Raw genomic sequence first — 23,975 nt, forward strand, 5'->3', positions numbered from 1 at the left:
GATGCGGGAAATTTAAAATAAAAAAGAGACATTGCTTGAAATACCCAATAGATTAAGCAGAATCAGTGGAGATGGGATCAGTTAATATTTCAAGTCAGAGAGCTTTTACAGGAATTGAGAAAGTTGGAAATGCAATGATCAGGCAAGGTTTAATCAATGTGGTTTATAGATTGGACTCTGTAGTTCATGTGATGTGTATTTCTGCTACTTTTTTGTTTGATTTTGATCGGGGCGGGCTGGCTCTGTCGCCTGAAGTTAACAAACGACACACAGCGAGATTAAACTGAACTCAGCTGAATTGAATATGCCTGGACTGGTTCAATGATTTGTAGTTTGGTGTTTTATATTCTGTGTTTCTCGCTCCTTTTTTGCCATTTGCGTGATTTGTTCTTATGTATTTTTTGTGCATTGGGGGTTCGATGTTTTTCTTTGAACGGGTTCCATGGTTTTCTTTGTTTTGAGGCTGTCTGTGGGAAGATGAATCTCAGGGTTGTATATTGCATATGTACTTTCACAATAAACGTACTTTGAATCTTTGATTTTAAGTAAGAACTGTAGCTATGGTAAGTTGGCTTGAAAAGGCTCAATTATATGGCAAATTAGAGGCTGTGCTTTGACAGATAGAATTTTAATTTTTTTTTATTGAATTTTCAAATGGTTACAGAAGGAAAAAAAATTATCAACCCTTCCCCCCTCCCCTTAACCCCCCCCCCAATATATCCCTGTAGAAACATTGGGAATAAAAAAAAACACAACATTACCCTCGCTCCATTGTACGGGTCCTGGCAATCGCCATGATTACACACATGAATCCCATACCAATCAATCCAAAGTTCCCCCAGCTCCTCCGTAACATAAAAAAGTATATATAAGAGAAGAAAAAATAATATCACTACTCTCGATTAATATTTCTCAAATTTTTACCTTTCTACCCCTGTATCATATAATTAAGAATATATTTAAGTATTCTTCTGTCCTTAAACATCCATCAACTACATTCACTGTCCCTGTCTTCATCTTTAATCCGTTTCACTTTTAAATCTTTGGCTGTGGTTAGCGAATATTTGGGAGTTCTTGTGCAAATTCTTCCGCATCCCGATAATCAGTAAAAGATCTTCTTTTTCCGTCATCCAAAAAAATTATCAGGGTTGCCGGATGGCTCAATATAAATTTATAACCCTTTTCCCATAAAACATTTTTTGCTGGGTTAAATTCCTTCTTTCTCTTCAAAAGGTCATAACTTATATCAGGATAGAAAAGAACTGTTTTCCCTTCTATCATCAATGGCCCGTTTCTCTTTCCGGCACGTTGGGCAGCCACCTTCAGGATCTTTTCTTTATCTTGATATCTTAAGCATTTTATCAAGATTGATCATGAGTTTTGATCAACTTGAGGTCTTGATCTTAAGGCTCTGTGAGCCCTTTCAATTTCAATTAACTGGGTTCCTTCTTCCATTTCCAAAATTTCCGGAATCCATTTTTGAAAAAAATTTATTGGATCCTCTCCCTCTATACCTTCTTTAAGTCCAACAATCTTAATATTATTTCGACTGCTAAAATTTTCAAGTACATCCACTTTTCCCAACAACCATTTTCTTTCTGATGGCCAGGCAGAAATATTATCTTCCATTTTATTCACTCTATCAATGGTGTCTCCCATTGTTTCTTCCAAGCTTTTAATTTTCTTGTCTATTTTGTCCTGTCTTTTCATCATTTTATCAAACATAATCTTCATATTTTATTATCTTTTTATTACTTTTAATGCTTTTAATTCATGCATTATTTGCACCAAAGATTTTTTTTATGTATCCAATATCACCTCCAACCTCTTCCTGTTGCTCTTCTTTGTTTGTCTCTTCATCTTCGTCTGATTTATCCAAAGTATCTGATTCCACCTCATATTCACTTTCACTTTCAGTTCCAATTGTAGTTTGGGTTGCTCGTGTTTGCGCATGCCCCTTCCTTCACGCATGCGCAATTCCTGTTGCTCTTTTTTTTTTGGAAACGGTTGATGTTGCCGCAGTTTCCTGTTCTGTATCGCCAGAGGTAAAATGCACTTGAGCTGGAGGCTCTTTCACGGCGGCCGGCCTTGATTCTTTTCCAACTTGTGTTGTCTTCAAAGTAGTAGTTTTCTTCTGCTTCTGTTTAGGAGGCTTATCTTAAGACAATCCTGAGTAGTTTATAAGTAATTTTTAAAAAGTATTTACTAACTTTTCTTCACTTGAACATTATTTTACTGTTTTTTTACGGGAGAGCTGGATTTCCACATCTCAATCCTACGTCATCACGTCCCCCCTGACAGATGGAATTTGATGATGACTTTAAAAAGGTTATAGTCAGGGCAAGTCTTTCTAAATATATTGGAATTCAGGAATGAGAGTGCAAGGTTTCCAAATTCAGATTCAGCTTCAAATGAATTTAACATATGCATATGGAAATGTACAGTGAAAAGTATTGTTTGTATTAACAACCAACAGAACATGAAGGTGTACTGGGAGTAGCCCACAACATTCCCCAAAGCCCATATGGATCTCTAATCCTGGAACACACCAATGACTTGCTGACCTGGGGGGTGGGGGTGCAGGCTGGGAGGTTCTGACATTCATTCTCACTTGTCTCCCAGCCCAATATCTGACCAGGAATATCCCTTCATCACATATCTATGTCACTGGACTTTGAGCATAGATCAGAGGCCTAGACTCTGGCCTGATCTCTAATCCTTCCGCCTGCCTGTCCTAAACTTTAATTGGACACCTAATTACCCTCAAGTCAGGCAGCATATATGGAAATTAACAAACAGTCGTTGTTTTGGGCCAGGACCCTTCATCCAGATTCTGAGTGCTGATGTGGAGTCTTGGCCTGAAACGTTAGCTGTTTGTTCATCCATAAATATTGTCGGACCTGCTGAGTTCCTCCAGCATTTTGGGTGTGTTGCTTTGGATTTCTAGCATCTGTAGAATCTCTGATCCCCAAACCTTCCCTACAAACCTAAAAAAAAATCAATTCATTCTGAGCAATGACCCCGGCAGAATCCGCAGCTCAGTGCCATCTTGACCATCTGCTGGGAGCTTTGACTGATTGAATCTTATAATGACTGCAAAGAGTTTATTGTCAGGGCAAGTCTTTCTGTACATGCTAGAATCAGGAAATTGGTGTGCAAGTTTTCCGAAAGGAGTGTATTTTTTTAAAATATTGAACGCTTCACGAATTTGCGTGTCATCCTTGCGCAGGGACCATGCTAATCTTCTCTGTATCGTTCCAATTTTAGTATATGTGCTGCTGAAGCGAGCACAGGAGTGTATTTTAAATGGAATTACATTTATAACAGCATGAGTAGAGGTGAACAAGTGTCGTGTCTCCATTATGGAAGGAGAAGCGAAAATCTGAAGTGGCAAGATTGCCAAGGTGAGCATCCTTTATAGCTTGCTTATTTTTAGCATGGCCTCAGGATGAAATGCCATCAAAAATTCACTATCACCTTGGTGCTGTTTCACTGAGGCAGCTCACAAAGTCCATGGGGAGCCTCTCGCATACGCATCCATGTCTGATTTGCCGCTTGACTCACTTTGTCACTAGCATAGAAATGTGCTTCTTATGTCTCACATAAATCTTGCTAACAACCTGTGCACTGCATATCCATGGACTTGTACAAGATGCTAGGTAGCCAGGGGTCATTGGGTGACATTCAAATTCCAGTGTTTGTGTGTTCTGATTCTGTCAGCTGGAAAAGGCCACACACAAGAGTAGAGGCCAAATACAGACTGACATCTATTACCCATTGACTCCCCATGAGAAAATGCCACAGGCCAATTGGGATATAGGGGCTTAATTGCCAAATTAAGTTGCAAGTGGCATAAGTGATACTGCAGACATGTAATGGCTGTGTAAAGATAAGAATATACCTGTTTAGTGTTCAGGTAACACCTGTCCCTCGGAAGCCCCTGGAGACTGCTTCACCTATCTCAAGTCCCAGAAGCTGTTTGAAATCTACCCTTCTGACTGGGAATTGAAGTCTGTGCAGTTTGATAAGAGCATTTTCAAAAATGTGCATAATTCAACCAGATGTTTCTCTCTTCCAGAATTCGGTCCATGAATATTTCACAAATTCCTTGCAATATATCTATTAGTTACGTACACCAGTGACATCCTGGCTACAGCAGGAAGAATTTGACAGCATTTTGGAACTTATTTTAAAGCTTGATGTTTCATTTAAATATCATTAATTTGCTCTTTAAAATTGAAAAAAAACTAATATAACTGAGAAATGCTGACTGTACACCTTCTGCTGTAAACTACAGGTGGGCACTCAGCAAACCTTTTGTGATGCAGTCACAGGCATTCAGCTTTCAACAAAGATCTCTTTATGAAAATCGCATACATGTCCCTTGTTATTACCTTAGTGGTTAAGGAGATGGAATGATGGAATAAAACCACTCTGTTAAAGACAGAGGATATCCTGTGTTACCTGATCTTTTCAATGATTTGACATGGCCAGCTCCCACCCACATAGCCCACAGTGTGTCATCAGGACCCCTGACTGAATGGGGAGATTTTAAAATAGATATTCAAAGCAAGTTTAGCACGACATCTAAAGCTTTAACAAACTTCTATGGATGTATAGTGGACAGTGTATCGACTGGCCTGGTATGGAAACACCAAAGCCTTTGAATGGACAACCCTCCAAAAGATAATGGATTCAGCTCACAATATCAGGGGTAAAACCCTGCCAACTGTTGAGCACATCTACAGTAAATACTGTCATAAGAAAGCAGCATCCATCATCAGAGTTCCCCACCACCCAGGTCATGCTCTCTTCTCACTGTTGCCATCAGGTAGAAGGTACGAGAGCCTCAGGATGCACACCACCAGTTCAAGGACTGTTACTACCCTTCAACCAACAGGTTCTTGGATAAAAGGGGATAACTAAACTCAGTTGTCCATCATTGAGATGTTTTCCACAACCAATGATCTCACTTTAAGAACTCTTTATCTTGTTATCTCGTGTTGTCATTATTTATTGCTATTGATTTATATTTGCATTTGCACAGTTTGTTGTCTTCTGCACTTGGGCTGATCTTTCACTGATCCTGTTATAGTTACTATTCCATAGATTTGCTGAGTATGCCCACAAGAAAATGAACTTCAGGGTTGTATATGGTGACATATATGCACTTTGATAATGCAATTTACTCTGAACTTTTAACTTGTCAAATTTTTTAGAGACATACTTAGAATGGGCTGCCAGGGTTGGTGCTGGAAGCAGATACGAATAGAGACATTTAAGATACTTTTAGACAGACACAGGTATATTCAGGGAATGGAGGGATATTGTTCATATACAAGCAGAAGAGATTTACTGTCATTTGGCATTGTGGTCGGCACAGACGTCATGGTTCAAGGGCCTGTCCCTGAGCTGTACTGGTCTTGGTTCTATGTTCACTCTGCTGCGGTTGCAGAATTAAAATAATGCCGTCAATGGTGGAATATCATCATTGTTGGGGGAAGATACCCAAGAATAATGCAGGCATAAGACAGAGGAAGAACCAGAAGGCAGAACACAGGACAATAACAAAATATTACTAACATATGTGAGATCTGTTGGGTCATTTTATTTTCCAGGAACATGAGTTGCTTGGGAATCGAAAATATATAGTTCGAAGATCCAGTAATAATCCCAATAAGGACCGTTTCAAAAGTGGCTCTAAGTTAAACTAAGTAAGTTTGCCTGAGATCATCATCGGAAGGAATTCCTGCTGTGATATTGTTTAGGCTTGATTAACAAAACCTAGTTCATAACCTAAAGAACTATAAAACCATTTTATTTATTTATTGAGATACAGCACAAAATAACCCTTTCCAGCCCTTCAAATTGTGCTGCCCAGCAATCCCCCGATTTAATCCTAGCCTAATTATGAGACTATGAGACCAATTAACCTACCAACTGAAATGTCTTTGGACTGCAGGAGGAAACTGGAGCACCCGGAGAAAACCCACATGGTCATGGGGGAGATACAACCTCCATACAGACAGTGGTGGGAATTGAACCCGGGTTGCTTGTAGTGCAAAGTGTTGTGCTAACCACTACATTATCATGCTGCCTAACTTCCAAAGTTCACTAAATCTGCAAAATTAGTCACATTTTCTTTGATAGTTAAGTGTTTGTGATTAATTTATGATCAATGGTGCCTGCTGAAGGGATTGTGGTCCATTGGGAAGGAACTAAGACAAGTTTGGTTGCTGTTGAAGTTGTGCTAAGGAAGTCATTTTGTAAACAGTTGTAAGCTTTGAATTGGGGAAAGTAGTGATGATGAACTGGGGGAAATGGCTCTGTAACTGTCCCATCCTGACTCTTATAACAGGGATAGGTTAAGTTGAACTTCCTGAAAAAGCAGCAGGGCAGTGAAAAGAGTGGGAATAATTCAAAGTTTATTTTTAAACAGATGAGAACATACACTTCATTAGACGCATCTGTACACCTGCTCATTAATACAAGTATGTAATCAGCCAATGACATGGAAGCAACTCAATGCATCAAAGCATGCAGACATGGTCAAGAGATCTAGTCTGTAGGGAGTGTACTTGTCAATAAACAATACAGCATATAGTGTTGGAATGCTGTTCCTATGAGGTGCAAAGGAAACATTTAATTGCTAAATTGAGATCTTTGGAATAGACACAGCTTAACATCAAAATTCTGTTAGGATATCACTGCCATCATAATGTATGTATGTGTGTATCTGACTTCCTGAAAAGCATTATGCTTTTCAATTTTATTTAAGTTTTTTTTTGGGGGGGGGGGGGGCTGGGAATTTAGTGGCCATACCTCCTGTCTCTCTGCTCCACACTCCAACTCAGTAGGTGGCGGTAATGCACCTTATGTTGGTCTGCCAACCACTATTAAACTTTACAAGAAGAAGTTCAGTTGTTATTCAAACCAAACATCAAAATGGGGAAGAAATGGGATCTAAGTGACTTTGACTATGGAATAATTGTTGGTGCCTGATGGGGTGTTTTAAGTATCTCAGAACCTGCTGATCTCCTGGAATTTTCATGCACACCTGTCTCTAGAGCTGATAGAGAAAAGTGTGAAAAACAAAAAAAACATCCAGTGAGTGCAGAAGGTACCTGATAAGGTGACCATTGCCTGTATAGTTACCACAGAAAAACAAAAATTGGGCACTAAATTATTTGGAGATACCAATCTCATCCATTAGCTCTTTATAGTATGAGTTATTTTTTCTCTGGTTTATCCTTTCATTCAAACTGCTCTCAATCTTTACCAGCTGTTTAATAATTTATTTCAAATTGCACGTGGTTATAACACTCAATATTACTTGAAATTCCTTAATTAAAACACATTTTCATTTTCTTTTCTAAGAATACTTTTCAGATAATTTTCACCACTGGTTAAAAGGATTTACCATGGACCAAGCTTACAATAATCTTTACCATTAATTGCCTTAAATAGTATCATGATTCTGGACACCAAATGCTTCCATATTAATGCTAAAACTGTTTGCTGGAAGTTGAAGTATTTATCGGAAGGGGAGAACTGTCTGGGAAAGTTAGTTGTGAAGACTGCAGCATGTCATGATAAATTAAAGAACATTTATTTTGAAGATCCAAAGTGAAACAAATCTTCTACTGCAGACATTTATAATATTTTGTCGGTAATGAATACCATGGCAGTCTTTCCATCATGCACAATTTGTAATAATCGTAATATTCAGCAATTTTCCTCTCACTGCAAGTGTGAAACATTTTGGAATGAGTTTAATCTTTCTTGCCAGGGCCAATTTAAAGATCTTTCAAAAATTAGAGCTTGGGGATATAATTTGCTGTTTTAGATCAAACAAATGCTATTTAAAACAGATTGCCATTAATCTTCTCATGCAATGGGCACATTCCATATTCATGAAACTAAATTTCTTCATATAATCGAGCTGGACTTTTTTTTTGTCATGAGGCAAATTTTATGCAAGCTATCAAGAAGATTAAAGCCTTGTAAGCCTTAAAAAGAACTTTAAATTATTTCATTTGTTTGACTACAGTAAAATATTTCTCTTAATTCTTTCAGTGATCTGTTGAGCATATCAGTTAACAGCCATGGAAAGTATTAGCTGAAGACTACATCACGTGATACTATATTATAATTTTGTTGAAGACTGATTACCATTAATAAAGATTTAGTTTACTTGCTGCTTCATGTCCTAATGATAAAATGAGTAACAATGATAATTGCTCAACTGACTAGTTACAGTAGAACCAGCTGTAATTCCTGCATTATAGAGAACGGAGGAAATGGAAGTCCCAGGACATAAACCATAAAATCGGGCAAATTTGAAAATTGCCAGAAGCATAACAAACTGTAAAGAGAGTTATGTATGTAAAAAGTAAGCTTAATTTGTCTTGCTGAAACAATGAGCAAGTTTTTTTTGGATTTCTCAATACCTCTGTAAAACGTGAGAGTATCTGATACCTTTGTACAGTCTTTATGGTGATGAGAAGGTGTACAGGAGTGAGATATATCAGCTAGTTGACAGGTGTTGCAGCAGTAACCTTGGACTTAATGTCAGTAAGACCAAAGAACTCATTGTGGACTTCAGAAAGTGTAAGATGAGGGAAAGCACACTACACTTCAAAGAGGGATCAGAAGTGGAGAGAGTGAGCAATTTCAAGTTCCTGGGTGTCAATATCTCTGAGGATCTATCCTGGGTCCAACATATTGATGCAGTTACAAAGCAGGCACTACAGCAGCTATACTTCATTAGGAGTTTGAGGAGATTTGGTATGTCACCAAAGACACTTGCAAATTTGTACTGTGGAGGGCATTCCAACAGGCTGCATCATCATCTGGGATGGGTGGGGGGGGGGTCAAAATAAGCTGCAGAAAGTTGCAAACTCAGTCAGCTCCATCAAGTGCTTTAGCCTCCCCAGCATCCAGGACATCTTCAAGGAGCGATGCCTCAAAAAGGCAGCATCTATCATTAAGGACCCTCATCCCCCAGGAAATGCCTTCTTCTCATTGCTACCATCAGGGAGGAGGTACAGAAGCCAGAAGACACACACCAGAATCAACAATTCAGGAACAACTTCCTCCCTCTGCCCTCAGATTTCGAAGTGGATATTGAACCCATGAACTTCATTATGCTTTTTGCACTACTTATTTAACTTGTTAATATATACATAAAGTTGTGTCATTATTTAGTTCAAATACCTCTACTGTATTTGTTAAGTTGATAGTGCCAAGCAAGCTAGCGGACGTGTCTCTAAATGAAGATCCTGAGAAACTGCACCAACTACTGATGATGTGCAAGCTGGAAAATACAGTCTTGTTGTCACCTACGTCGTTGTCAGTGGGAAAGCAGCAAACTATGAGGATTTTCAGGATAGCAAACTGCAGCACGGCAAGAAAGGCAGGCAGAACTGTATCATCACCATCATCAGCATTATGCACCATGTCGTCTGACATGGACAATCATGGTCTATGATAATAGTTGTTCTTGGCAAATCTTTCTGCAGAAGTGGTTTGTCATTGTCTTCTGGGCAGTGACATTACAAGACGGGTGACCCCAGCCATTATCAATACTCTTCAGAGATTGTCTGCCTAGCATCAGTGGACACATAAACAGCAGTTGTGTATGCACCAGCTGCTCATATGACCATCTACCATCTGTTCGCGTGGCTTCACGTGACCATGATTGCGGGAGGAGGGGCTAAGCAGGTGCTACACCTTTCCCAAGGGTGACCTGCAGGCTAGCAGAGGGCAGGAGTGCCTTAAACCTCCCTTGGTAGAGACCAAATTCCACCCCACCACTGCAAGAACTGCATAGGTTTCGAGATAGAGGAACGTAGGCTGAAAGTACCACAGAAAAGTAGATGTATGCCACTTGTCCCTCAAGTCTACTTGGCCATGTAGTTATATCTTGGGGCTGATGTGATTGCAAGTACAATTCCAGCCTAACTCCAGTAATCTCTCACACTCCTGATTATCAAGGACCTATTAAATCTAGCTTGAAAGTATTCGAACACTCTTTCCAACATCCTTGGAAGAGGAAAATTTCAAAGGTTCATGGTCCTCTGAGGGAAAGGATTTCAACTCATCTCAAAATTCAAGGTCAATTTATGATCAAAATACATACAGTATATATCACCATATACTACCTCGAGATTCGTTTTCTAGCAGGCTCTAACAGGAAAACAAAGAAATTCAATAGAATTAATGAAAAATTACACTGACAAACAACCAACGTGCAAAAGACGTGCAAATTAAATATAAACAAGTAATACTGAGAACATGAGTTGTTAAGTCCTTGAAAGTGAGTCTATAGTTTGTGGAATCAGTTCAGAGTTGAGGTGGGTGAAGTTACCCACACTGGCTTAGGAGCCTACTGGTTGAAATGTAATATTTGATCTTGAATCTGATGGTGTGGGACCTAAGATCCCTGTACCTTCTTCCTAATGGTAGTAGCAAGAAAAGAGCATGACCTGGATGGTGGGGGTCCTTGATGATGGATGCTGCTTTCTTGTGGCTGCAGACTTAGAGAAGTGACCAATGGTGGGAGAGCTTTGCCTACAATGGATTGGACCATATCCAATACATTTTTAAGTCTTTTTCATTCCTTTGCATTATTGTTTCCATAACAGTCCTTGAATCAAACAGTCAGGGTACTCACAATCTTAAGTGAGCCACATCTTATTTTAAACAGTGATCCCTCCTTCCAGATTCTCCCACAGATCCTGTGTAGACAAAGCTCTGGTAAATTCAAGCTCAGCTAGTCCAACTTTCTTCATAAACCAGCCTACCCACCTCCAGTCATTAGTCTGGTGAAACTTCCCTGAACAGCTTCAATGGAGAGTAATATTCAATATAATATGCAAGATGAGGTCTCACTAGTCCCCTATATGAACAAAACACAATCTTACTCTGCTATTTAGTCCCCTAGCAATAAATATTACAACTCTGTTAACTTGCCTAATTACTTAGGCCTGCAAACTAGCCACTTGCGAACATGCACAAGAGAAAATCTGCAGATGCTGGAAATCCAAGCAACACACATGAAATGCTGGAGGAACTCAACAGGCCAGGCAGTATCGATGGAAAAGAGCAAACAGTTGATGTTTCCAGCTGAGACCCTTCAGCAACTCTGGAAAAAAAGCTGAGGAGTAGAGTTAAATGGTGGGGGGAAGGGAGGGAGAAACACAAGGTGAAAGGTGAAACTGGGAGGGGAAGAGGTGAAGTAAAGTGCAGGGAAGTTGGTTTGTGAAAGAGATACAGGGCTAGAGAAAGGGGAATCTAATTGGAGAGGAACAGAGGCATGGAAGGAAAAAAAAGGGGTGAGGAGGACCAGAGGGAGGCGATATGCAAGCAAGGAGATAAGGTGAGAGAGGAAAAAACGGATAGGGAATAGTGATGTGGGGTGGGGGGGGGGGGGGGACATTACTGAAAGTTAGAGAAATTGATGTTCATTCCATTAGATTACCCAGACGGAATATAAGGTGTTGTTCCTCCAACCTGAGTGGGGTCTCATTGCAACAGTAGAGGAGGCCATGGACAGACATATCAGAATGGGAATGGGAAGTGGAATTAAAATGGGTGGACACTGGGAGATCCTGCTCTCTCTGGCAGATTGAGTGGAGCATAGGGGTTCCATGAAGCAGTCTCCCAATCTACATAGTGTCTCACCAATATATGGGAGGCCACACCAGGAGCACCAGACACAGTATAACCCCAACAGTCTCACAGGTGAAGTGTCGCCTCACCTGAAAAGACTGTTTGGGGCCCTGAATGGTCAGGAGGGAGGAGGTGCAGGGGAAGGTGTAGCAATTGTTCTACTTGCAAGGATGTGCCAGGAGGGGGGATTATTGTGGAAGGACAAATGGACAATGGAGTCATGTAGGGAGTGAACCCTGTGGAAAGTAGAATGTGGGGGGAGGGAAGGATGTGCTTGGTGGTGGGATCCCGTTGGAGATGGCGGAAGTTGTGGAGAATTATGTGTTGGTCATGGAGGCTGGTGGGGTGGTGGGTGAGAATAAGAGGAACACTATCCCTGGTAGGGTGGTGGGAGGATGAGATAAGAGCAGACGTGCATGAAATGGAAGAGATGCAGTTGAGGGCAGCTTCCCTTCCTAGGAGGAAGGGAAGCCGCTTTCTTTGAAAAAAGAGGACATCTCCTTCATTCTGAGAGCTGATGCAGCAGAGATGGAGGAATTGAGAGAAGGGTTTGACCTTTCTATGAGAAACAAAGTGAGAAGAGGTATAGTCCAGGTAGCTGTGAGAGTCCGTGGGTTTATAGTAGACATCAGCAGATAAGCTGTCTCCAGTGAAAGAGACAATGAGATCGAGAAAGGGGATAGAAATGCTGAAATTTAAGAGACTACTGGACAGGTATATGGAGGAATTTAAGGTGGGGGGTTATATGGGAGGCAGAGTTTAAGGGTCAGCACAACATTGTGGGCTGAAGGGCCTGTACTGTGCTGTACTATTCTATGTTCTATGAAATAGACCAAGGAAATTTGAGGGTAGGGTGGAAGTTGGAGGCAAAGTGCCATTTATTATTGTGAATATATTGAAAGCTGTTATTGATGAAGTTATAGAATGGGCCTGTCAGGTGCAATCAATATAAAAGAGAAACAATTTTTGACCAACTTATTGGAGATTTTGAAGAAATACTGTGGATCAATGGTTCCTTAAGGTTGTAATAGCTGGGGGTGTTGGTTGGGATAAGCTCCCACTACCTATTAAATACTCCCAATGGCATCTTTCTCAAATAGCCTCTGACAACCAAGTCCAGCTCCTGGATTTCATGTGAGGCTAAGCCTGCCAGAACCATTTCTACTGACAGGAGCAGTAGCAAAGTCGAGTTACTGGTGCTTTAAAATCAGTCACTTTGGGCAGATGAAACTTATCAGCCATGGTTAGCAGCTCACCTGGAGAAAGAAAACTCTGATCTCAAACCTCTGCTGCCTTATGGCTATACCCATTCATGGGGAAGACTTTGGAAGTAAACCCTGAGGGAAAAATCCCAAGCTGGAGTCTCTAAGGCAGTCTACATTGAGTTCAGCGCTGACCAGAAACTCCTGCATGCCGCTGGTGCCAAACATTTTCGGTCTTTACCATTCCTTTGGGTTCATCAGATGTGAGGAGATGGGGAGCTTGCTGCATGGGCAACAGCTTGCTCTCCATATGTACTGTCCTGGCCCATGAATCACGTAGAGAGCTAGGACGAAATATACATGGTCAACTCCACCTAGGAGAGCTTGTACTGTGGATCAGAGGGAACCACTGGATGTGATATGCATATACGTATTTCCAGAGGACATTTGATAAAGTAACATACCAAAGCAACTCACGCAGGAACTCAGCAGGTCAGGCAGAAACTATGCACAGGTATCTTGAGGTCCTAGTGTATAATGCAAGTGGCTAGTTTGCAGGCCTAATTAATTAGGCAAGTTAACAGAATTGTAATATTTATTACCATGGGACTAAATGCCAGATTCTACCTAGAGAAAGATTGTGTTTTATTTATAAAGGGGATTAGTCAGACCTCATCTGGCATACTGTATTCAATATCACTTTCAAAGTTCAAAGTAAATTTATTATCAAATTACATATACATGAGATTCATTTTCTTGTGGGCGTACTCCAATAACCATAATAGAATTGATGAAAGGCCACATGAACTTGTGTGCAAAAGACAACAAACTGTGCCAATAAAAAAGAAATAATAATTAATAAATAAGCAATGAATATCGAGAACGTGAGATGAAGATTCCTTGAATGTGAGAAGTGAAACCATAAGTTTTTAGACAGCAACTCTTCATTCTAGGTTCTCCCACAGTTCCGGTGTAGACAAACCTCTGGTAAATATAAGCTTACTTTGTCCAACTTTCTTCATAAATCATCCTACCCGCCTCCAGCCAGTAGTCTGCCACAGCTTCCCTGAACAGCTGCATTGGACCATCAAGGAGTAAAGTCAAGAAATGCCTGAACAATGAGAATGAATGGCGTCGAATTTCCATTCACAATCAGAGGGAATTGTAAAAGGGAAACTAGTGTCTGAGAATGAGGACAATCACTGAGGAAATCAAAAGGAGAATGGCAGATCAAAGGGGGATGCTGAATGAAGAAGCCTTCTGACAAGAGACCTAAACATTCTAGACTATCAAAGAGAGCTGATGGATGTTAAAATAGAAAGCTTACAAAGTGCATCAAATGAAGGCAATGAAAACTGCCTGAGCAGTCATCTCATTTACAAAATAATGTGAATCGCCTGAAAGAACAAACATTATTGGTGGCAAATTTTAAACAGCAAATCATTGAAAATTGTGACAGACAAGATGAGTTATTAGTCCTTGTTTTTTTAATAGTGAAAACAATTTAGTTAATTGCTGCATCCTGCACCACACAAAACTCAGATGTGATCTCTGTTGTAGCCAGCTTCCACCCTGCTCTCTTTTTTATATGGTCCAGTCTGATACTTCATTTGCATATCTGGATTTCACTCCAAATCAGAAGATAGAGTAGCTACTAGCAAGCCTATGGACTTCCAAATCTACTTTGACTGCTCATTCTCTCACTCAGTCTCCGGTAAGGATACCATTTATTTCCCTTTGTCCTCACAACATTTACTCCAAAGCCATGGCCTTCCACAATGGCACCTCTGAAATGACCTCCCCCCTGTAACCTGGCTTCCCTCTGCCATAGATAATCAATAACATTTATAATATCTGTAAGAATGACAATGTGACACAGTTCCACAACTCCAACCTGGCCTCTGGTGCGGTCTATAAGAGTTTGCATGTTCTTCCTGTGGGCACACGATTTCCCCTGGATAATCAGGCCTCCTCCCATGACTCAGAGACATGCTGGTTGGTTGGTTGATTGGATACTGTATACTGATGTATTTGGAGGTAGGTGGCAGGAGAACTAGTGGAAAAGATAATGTGAGAGAGAGCAGCTTTCAGGATAATATGTGCAAAAATAGGATTGTTTTAAGTGTTACCATGGACTTAATGAGCCAATGACCTCCTTCTTTGTCAGGAAGAAACATTTAACAATAAGGTGGCACAAGAAGCACAGTTGAGCTTCTGCCTCACAGCTCCTGAAGGGTTGGATCGTTCCTGACTTTTAGCTCTGTCCTTGCAAACTTAGCACATGTTCCATAAGATATGGGAGCAGGAGTAGGCCATTCAGCCCATCGAATCTGCTCTGCCATTCAATCATGGGCTGATCCAATTCTTCCAGTCATCCCCACTCCCCTGCCTTCTTTCCATACCCTTTGTTCCCTTTGATTGTGTGGACTTCCCTGGGTACTCCATCTTCTTTCCACATCCCAGAAATGTGTAGGTTGATGGTTCAATTGGCCTATGTAATTTGGAGCGGCGCATTAGCATAGTGGTTAGCACAATGCTTAATAGTACCAGCGACCTGAGTTCAATTCCCACCGCTGCCTGTAAGGAGCTGATACATTCTCCTTGTGACTGCATGGATTTCCTCTGGGTGCTCTGGTTTCCTCCCACAGTCCAAATACATACTGGTTGTTAGGTTACTTAGTCATTGTAAATTGTCCCACGATTAAGCTAGGGTTAAATCGGGTTGGTGTTGCTTGAAGGGCATATTCCAGGCAGTATCTCAGTAAATAAATGCGAATAATAAATAAATCACCCTTAGTTTATAGATGAGTAGTGGGATTTAGGAGGAGTTAATGGGAATGAGGGGAGAAGTACCAAGTTCCAGCCTCTTATACATCACTCAGAATCAAGGATGGATTAACTCCTCTTCTGTAGGTTCTGAGGTGGCCAATGTGAGCGGACTGAGAGGTGGCCCTTGCCTCCTGCTGTTTCTGAGTACTCCAGATCCAGAGCATTGAAGTTTTAATCCCATCTAACGTGCTCCTTTTCTACTGTGACTAATCATGGGCCAGAGAGTCAATGAAGGGACTGTATTTCTTCAAGGAAGCTTTGAGTACAATCTCATGTTTTAATCTAGTATTCTCTTTCCATGAAAGAGCTTGTAATAGAATGGCTTCTCCAGGAGTCTGGCAACAGGTATGCAATTATCTGGCCTGCCCAATATTCTTTAGTTGGGTGGTGTTGCAGAGACTTCAATACCTGAGTTGCTTGGACATCATTGACATTGATCTTCTAGAGAATTTGGATGATTTTTCAGAAAAAAAATGTATATAGTATCTGTCTAGTGCCATGAGGTTCCTGCTGTAAGTAGTGCATGTCTCAGGAGCACATAGAATGGTAGAAATCACTACTGCCTAATAGATCATGAGTTTGGCATCAGGTCGAGGCTTATTTTTCCTCTATCAGACAATACAGTATTAGTGTGCTCAAGGTGGTGATAAATTTTGTCATCTTAACCAAATTGTGATTTCTGGATATGAGCAGCGATGCTTTCCAGAGTTTTTAACATAAACTTTTATTGTAAGAGGAGGGAAGGTGCATCAGGTTTCTTGTCTATGTTTAGAGTCTCTTCTTTGGCATTTTTGTAAAAAGATATTAATGATGGTAAAAGCAAAAATGTATGTGCACATTTCAGTTCAACTACTGAAGATTGGGTGACCTAGGTCCTAGAGCATAGTTGCTAAGGGTAGAATAACATCTTATTTGTTTTGACAATTAGCTCAACTCTCTTGAGGTGTTAGTTTTAAGACAGACTGAGTAAATTAGAACAATAATCCCTGTGAGCAGTTCTATTGTAGATCAACTGGTTAATATTATGGTTTTCATTCACTCATGGAACAAGGAAAAGATGGATTTCAATGGGCAGTCATACGTGAAGATAATGTTCTTTCTTCTGGAGAATGGAGTCAAGAGCTTTAGTGAGGTAAAAAAAAAGGACAATCTAAAATGAGTGATGATGGTCTGTGCACTTTTTGTATGAGGACCGTTGTTGTCCTGGATCCACATTGTGAACCGTGAACAGCTCTTCAGCCTTTGGGAGGAGGTGGTTAGGAGGACCTTGGCAAGGAGCTTCGTAGTGAACGGCAGATAAACTTGAAACCCCGCTGGTTTCCTTGGCTGCATAAGTCCAGGGAATACACCCTCTTGTCCCGTTAAACCCGTGAGATTGAGACAGGCTCTCCCACCAGAAAAGCCGGTTTGTGTGGATGCTGTGTAACTCACTGCCAAGAAACAACTGACAGCACACTGCATACGATTAAAGGAATTATATTTATGAATCTTAACTTAACTAAAGGGTTAGCAAAGAAAAGAAAGAAAAAAACAAAAAGGGCCCATTATGATTAAACAGTCCAATGTGCACCAGTTGGAGTTCAATTCATTGATCCTCAGTCGATCTCGACGCCTGGCTCTATCAAATCACGATCTCCCCACAGAGTCATAGCCTATGACTGGTTCTCTCCAGTGTCTTCTCTCTTCATCTTCCGCCGAACAAAAATACCCAAGATCAACCTTCCTAACTGGATGACACACATTCCTCAGCATCCCTTATCTTCAGCGATAACCCAAACAGGCTGGAAGCAGAACAGACTGCTCTCACAGAACTGCTAAATGAAATACCTACAGCATAGCAGTAAAAATGTGAACCAGGTGCTACACACTCCATTCTAGTTACTGAAGTTTCATCTCCTTACCTGAAAATAATCATGATTGTAACATCTCTGAGATCCTCTGGAATAGCTGGAGTTTCTCCAGCAGTTTGTCTCTCCAGATCAGGTTTCAGCATCTGCAGTCTCTCATGTCTCCATACAGCTCTCAATGAGCTGTTGAGCCATTCTCCATCCAAAACTATACCTTTTATAGAACCTTTGACATCTCCCCATCCCTTCCTCCAAACAAATTTAAGTTACGGCCCTTTATATTAGTCATCTCCACCCTGAGAGGAAGTCTTTAGCTGCCCACTCTATCTATGCCTCTTGTACACCTCTATTAATTCACCTACCATGCTCCTCTTCTAGCTTGGTCAACCTATCCTCAGAAGTCATTCTCTTTAATTCAGGCAGCATCCTCGTCAAACTCCTTCTTATAATGAGGCAAACGGAACTGAACACAATACTCCAAGTATGGTCTAATCAGAGTTCTATACTGCTGTAACATTACCTTGTGGCTCCTGGACTCAGTCCTCTGACTAATGAAGACCCGCACACCATACGCTGCCTTAACCACCCTATCAACTTGTGCTACAAATTTGAGGATGTTTCTATAGAATCGAATGGCAAAGGGTAAGAAGCTGTTCCTGAATTACTGAGTGTGCGCCTTTAGGCTTCTGTACCTCCTTCTTGATGGTAATAATGAGAAGAGGGCATGCCCTGGGTGATGGGGGTCCTTAATAATTTCTCGTTGCCTTTCTGAGCCACTGCTCCTTGAAGATGTCTTGGGGACTATGGAAGCTAGTACTTAAGATGGGGCTGACTAATTTTACAGCTTTCTGTGGCTTCTTTCAGTCCTGTGCATTAGCCCTCCACTTGCTTGTAGTCACTTCCTGTCATGATGCATGGAACCCATCTTTCATGATCTAGAGAGTGGGGAATTTATTTCAATGGGGTTGCTGGGGTGTTTCCTATGCCCTGGAAGGTTACTGAAGCACAAGTGAGAGAACAGGAAAAGAAAAAAAAAACTGTTAAATACATTGTTAAGAAAGGTTTTCACAGGAATAAGAAACGACAAAGTTTTGTAAATCTATGTGTGACTCATCAATAAGAAATAACTAGGCAAAGTATTTTATTATTCTTTGATTAAGTAATAAATATCCAAGGATACACTTACGACAGATAAAAAATCAGCAAAGGTCTTAGAGCTATTAGAGAAATACAAGACTATTCAAGATCATAGAGTGGCAAGGTATCTGGAAATTATACAATTTTGATAGATTTAAAAAAATACTTTAAACAATTCTCTGACTTGATGCTGCCGAAGGATGGTGCTGGAGTCCTGGGTTTCGGGCAAGGCTTAATCGACAAGATTTGTGGATTGGACTCTGAAGTTCACGGTGTGATTTGTTTCTAGTTTCTAGTCACTCCTGTTTCTGTTGCTATTTTGTGTGGGGCAAACTAGCCCTGTGGCCTGCAGGTATCGTACGACACAGTGGTAGATTGAACTGAACTGAGCTGAACTGAATATGCCTGGATTTTTTTCAATGATGCTGATGGTTCGGTGTTTTATATTCTGTGTTTTATGCTAGTTTAATTGCCATTTGCACGATTTGTTCCTTTTTTGTGCATTTGGGGTTTGAAATTTTGCTTTGAATGGATTCCGGGGTTTTCTTTTTTTCACAGTTATCTGTGGAAAGACAAATCTCAGGGTTGTATACTACGTACATACTTCAATAATAAATGTACTCTGAATCTTTGAAACAAGTGCAAACAATGTATCCTTGAGTCACTTAACAACTGGAAGTGCATAATGCCATGAAAAGATAAACCTTCCTAAAAGTATCATGGCAATAACACAGTGCAATAAATTTTAATATATTTTAAGTTATTGGTGCATCAAATAAACAGATGGATGTCTGTAAATCATAACAGTACCTTGCATCAGCCTGATGAAAATGAATAGCAACTGTTCAAACTCATCCTTTGTGTTAATGGCAAAGCACAACCAGCTTTCAGATTAGCAGCTGGATATAGCCAAATATAGAGATCCAGAAAGTGATGAACTTGGTTTTGACGTGATATGTGATTGTAACACAATTATATCAGTAGTGGAGGCTGGTGGGAAATGTAAGGGATCGAAACGAAGGGGTGACCTTGGATGATAAGACCATAAAACCATACATAAGACAAAGGAGCAGAAGTCGGCCATTTCGCTCATCAAGTCTGCTCCGCCATTTTATCATGAGCTGATCCATTCTCCCATTTAGTCCCACTCCCCCGCCTTCTCACCATAACCTTTGATGCCCTGGCTACTCATATACCTATCTACCTCTGCCTATACACCAATGACTTTGCTTCCACTGCCACCCGTGGCAAAAAATTCCACAGATTCACCACCCTCTGGCTAAAAAAATTTCTTCGCATCTCTGTTCTGAATGGGCGCCCTTCAATCCCTAAATCATGCCGTCTCGTACTAGACACCCCCACCATGGGAAACAACTTTGCCACATCCATTCTGTCCATGCCTTTCAATATTTGAAATGTTTCTATGAGGTCTCCCCTCATTCTTCTAAACTCCAAGGAGTACAGTCAAAGTGCGGTCAAACGTTCCTCATATGTTAACCCTCTCATTCCCGGAATCATTCTAGTGAATCTTCTCTGAATCCTCTCCAATGTCAGCACATCCTTTCTTAAATAAGGAGCCCAAAACTGCACACAGTACTCCAAGTGACGTCTTACCAGTGCCTTATAGAGCCTCAACATCACATCTCTGTTCCTACACTATATTCCTCTAGAAGTGAATACCAACATTGCATTCGCCTTCTTCACCAGTGGTCCCCAACCACCCAGCCGCGGACCAGTACCGGGCTGCAAAGCATGTGCTACCAGGCCGCGAGGAAACTATATGATTTGTCGATGTGAAATGATATGAGTCAGTGGCACCTTTCTTCATTCCCTGTCACGCCCACTGTTGAACTTGAACGCACGTGAGGTCATTACGCACGCAAAGTCATTACCCATGCGAGGTTATCAGTCGCCTAAACGCAGTGACACCCTCATGCCAGGGATCACTGGTTGGCCTCGGGTAACCGGCCACCTCGTGCGACCAGCGGGCAGTGCCGTTGGTACTGGCCTGGAGCGCAGACAGATGGGCGTCGCCTCTAAACCTGTTTAGCACACCAAATGTCCGTGGGGAACCCGGTGCTAAAATATTCACAGACAACCTAATTTGGGCTCAGGGTTTCGTAAATAGCAGAGCAGCTACCTCGCGGCGATCTACTGAGAGTCATCCCTCGAGCCAAATCTTTGTCGGCCGATAGATCCTACCAGCCTACAACAGGAGCAGGCACACGCCCTGTCGCATTCCTTGCTCAGTTAGTCGCTTTCTCTGGACTGCAACTGCAGCGGCCCCAGTATGGGGACCTTGTCCTCTCACTGGTGTGTTGCAATGATTTTATATGGTCATACGAGGAAAATATGCACTGTGTGTTTAATATCCAAATACTGCTTAAAATGTTATGATGCTATTGACTTATAAGTGAGTTATAATTGACTTATCACTATGTTCATGCAAGGAAAATATGTGCTGTGTGTTTAATATTAAATTCATTAGATAAACCCTTTTAGAAATGAAATTGAGTGTATTAGCCATTTATAAGTGACTTATAGATGAGAATATTGTCTATATTAAACCGGTCCGCAGTGCGAAAAAGGTTGGTGACCTCTGTTCTTCACCACCGACTCAACCTGGAGGTTAACCTTAAGGGTATCCTGCACGAGGACTCCCAAGTCCCGTTGCATCTCAGAACTTTGAATTCTCTCCCCATTTAAATAATAGTCTGCCCGTTTATTTCTTCTACCGAAGTGCATGACCATACATTTTCCAATATTGTATTTTATTTGCCACTTCTTTTCCCATTCTCCCAATCTATCCAAGTCTCTTTGCAGACTCTCTGTTTCCTCAGCACTACCGGCCCCTCCACCTATCTTTGTATCATCAGCAAACTTAGCCACAAAGCCATCTATTCCATAATCCAAATTGTTGATATACAATGTAAAAAGAAGCGGCCCCAACACAGACCCACTGGTATGTGACAGCCAACCAGAATGGGATCCCTTTTTCCCACTCTCCGTTTCCTGCCAATCAGCCAACGCTCTATCCACGTATGTAACTTTCCTGTAAGTCCATGGGCTCTTATCATGTGTGGCACCTTGTCAAAGGCCTTCTGAAAATCCAAATACACAACATCCACTGCATCTCCCTTGTCTAGCCTACTTGTAATTTCCTCAAAAAATTGTACTAGGTTTGTCAGGCAGGATTTTCCTTTAAGGAAACCATGCTGAGTTCTGCCTATCTTGTCATATGCCTCCAGGTACTCCAGAACCTCATCCTTGACAATCGACTCCAACAACTTCCCAACCACCGATGTCAAGCTAACAGGTCTATAATTTCCTTTTTGCTTCCTTGCCCCCTTCTTAAATAGCGGAGTGACATTTTCAATCTTCCAGTCCTCTGGAACCATGCCAGAATCTATTGACATTTGAAAGATCATTGCTAATGCCTCTGCAATCTCCATAGCTACTCCCTTCAGAACACGAGCGTGCATTCCATCTGGTCCAGGAGATTTATCTATCCTTAGACTATTCAGCTGCCTGAGTACTCTCTCTGTCGTAATTGTGACTGTGCACACTACTCTTCCCTGACACCCTTGAGTGTCCGGTATACTGCTGATATCTTCCTCAGTGAAGGCTGATGCAAAATACTTGTTCAGTTCCTCCGCCATCTCCTTTTCTCCCATTACAATTTCTCCAGCATCATTTTCTATTGGTCCTATATCTACTCTCGCCTGGCTTTTACTCTTTATATACTTGAAAAACCTTTTAGTATTCTCTTTGATATTATTTGCTAGCTTCCTTTCATAGTTCATCTTTACCCTCTTTATGACCTTCTTAGTTTCCTTTTGTAAGCTTTTAAAACTTCCCAATCCTCTGCCTTCCCACTAATTTTTGTTTCCTTGTATGCCCTCTCCTTTGTTTTTACTTTGGCTTTGACTTCTCTTGTCAGCCATGGTTGCATCCTTTTTCCATTTGAAAATTTCTTCTTTTTTGAAATATCTGTCATGCACCTTCCTCACTTCTCGCATAAACTCCAGCCACTGCTGCTCTGCCATCCTTCCCACTAGTGTCCCTTTCCAGTCAACTTTGAGCAGTTCCTCTCTATTGCCACTGTAATTTCTTTTACTCCACTGAAATACCGACACATCGGATTTCAGCTTCACTTTCTCAAATTTCACAGTGAACTCAATCATGTTATGATCACTGTCTCCTAAGGGTTCTTTCACCTCAATCTCTCTTATCACCTCTGGTTCATTACAGAATACCTGTGATATAATATCTGTGAATTTGTGTTAAAAAAGATCCTGACCCAAGATTATATTAATGAGCTGTTTCCAAAATAAGTGGATGATTCCCCATATCCGTCCTTCCTACATGATGGAAAGAAAGTGTTAGACATTAAGCTATTTACTCATTACTTTTCATACTCATCACCCAGGTCATGCCTTTTTCTCATTGCTACCATTAGGGAGGAGGTCCAAGAGCCTGAAGGCACACACTCAATAATGCACAGCTTCTTCCCCTCTGCCATCTGATCTCTGAATGGACATTGAAACACACAGCCACACTTACACTACATTTTTATTTCTATTTTTGCAGCACTTACTTAATATTGTGGCGACCCACTTTCTGCGCAGGCGAACCGGCTCACAAATAGCCAGCGCGTGGGGAGAGACTTTTGTAAAGCACCTCTGATGTCATTTCCGCCCGGAGAGGGCGGGCGCTAGGGATTAAATGCCAGTGCAGCGAAGTTTGAATAAACTAATCTTGAAACGACTTACCGACTGCGTGTCGTTATTTCAGTGCTGTGTGCAGCACATCGCTATATTGGTGACCCCGACGGTCCAAACGGGATTTGGACCAAAGATGACAGACTCTTCATCTGTTCACGCAGTTTCGTTAAAACTGCCTACTTTCTGGACGCTGCGACCACGCGTGTGGTTTAGCCAAGCAGAAGCCCAGTTCCAGATTCAGCGGATATCCTCTGATTCCACGCGTTACTACCATGTGGTGAGCGCCCTTGACCAGGAGACAGCCGCCCAGGTTGCTGATTTCATACAGTCACCCCCGGAAGAAGGCAAATATGAAGCATTCAAAGCGCTGCTCATTGGGACCTTTGGCCTCTCACAGCGTGAGCAGGGTGCCCGCCTGCTTCACCTGGACGGTTTGGGAGACAGACTGCCATCAGCATTGATGAACGAGATGCTGTCCCTGGCTGACGGGCACAAGCCCTGCCTCATGTTTGAGCAAGCGTTCCTAGAGCAATTGCCCGAGGACATACATCTGCTGCTGGCCA

The 23,975-nt window shown here is 41.4% G+C and overlaps 1 non-coding gene across 1 annotated transcript; it reads right to left on the reverse strand.

Annotated features, from left to right (window-relative positions):
- Nucleotides 1-3,184: 3,184 nt before the first annotated feature.
- LOC140722392 (U6 spliceosomal RNA) lies at nt 3,185-3,291 on the reverse strand. Its single transcript, XR_012097605.1, has one exon. It is a non-coding gene; the product is annotated as a U6 spliceosomal RNA (small nuclear RNA).
- Nucleotides 3,292-23,975: the final 20,684 nt, after the last annotated feature.

This window comes from Hemitrygon akajei, chromosome 2, assembly GCF_048418815.1.
Source record: "Hemitrygon akajei chromosome 2, sHemAka1.3, whole genome shotgun sequence".
In the NCBI taxonomy this organism is placed as follows: domain Eukaryota; kingdom Metazoa; phylum Chordata; class Chondrichthyes; order Myliobatiformes; family Dasyatidae; genus Hemitrygon; species Hemitrygon akajei.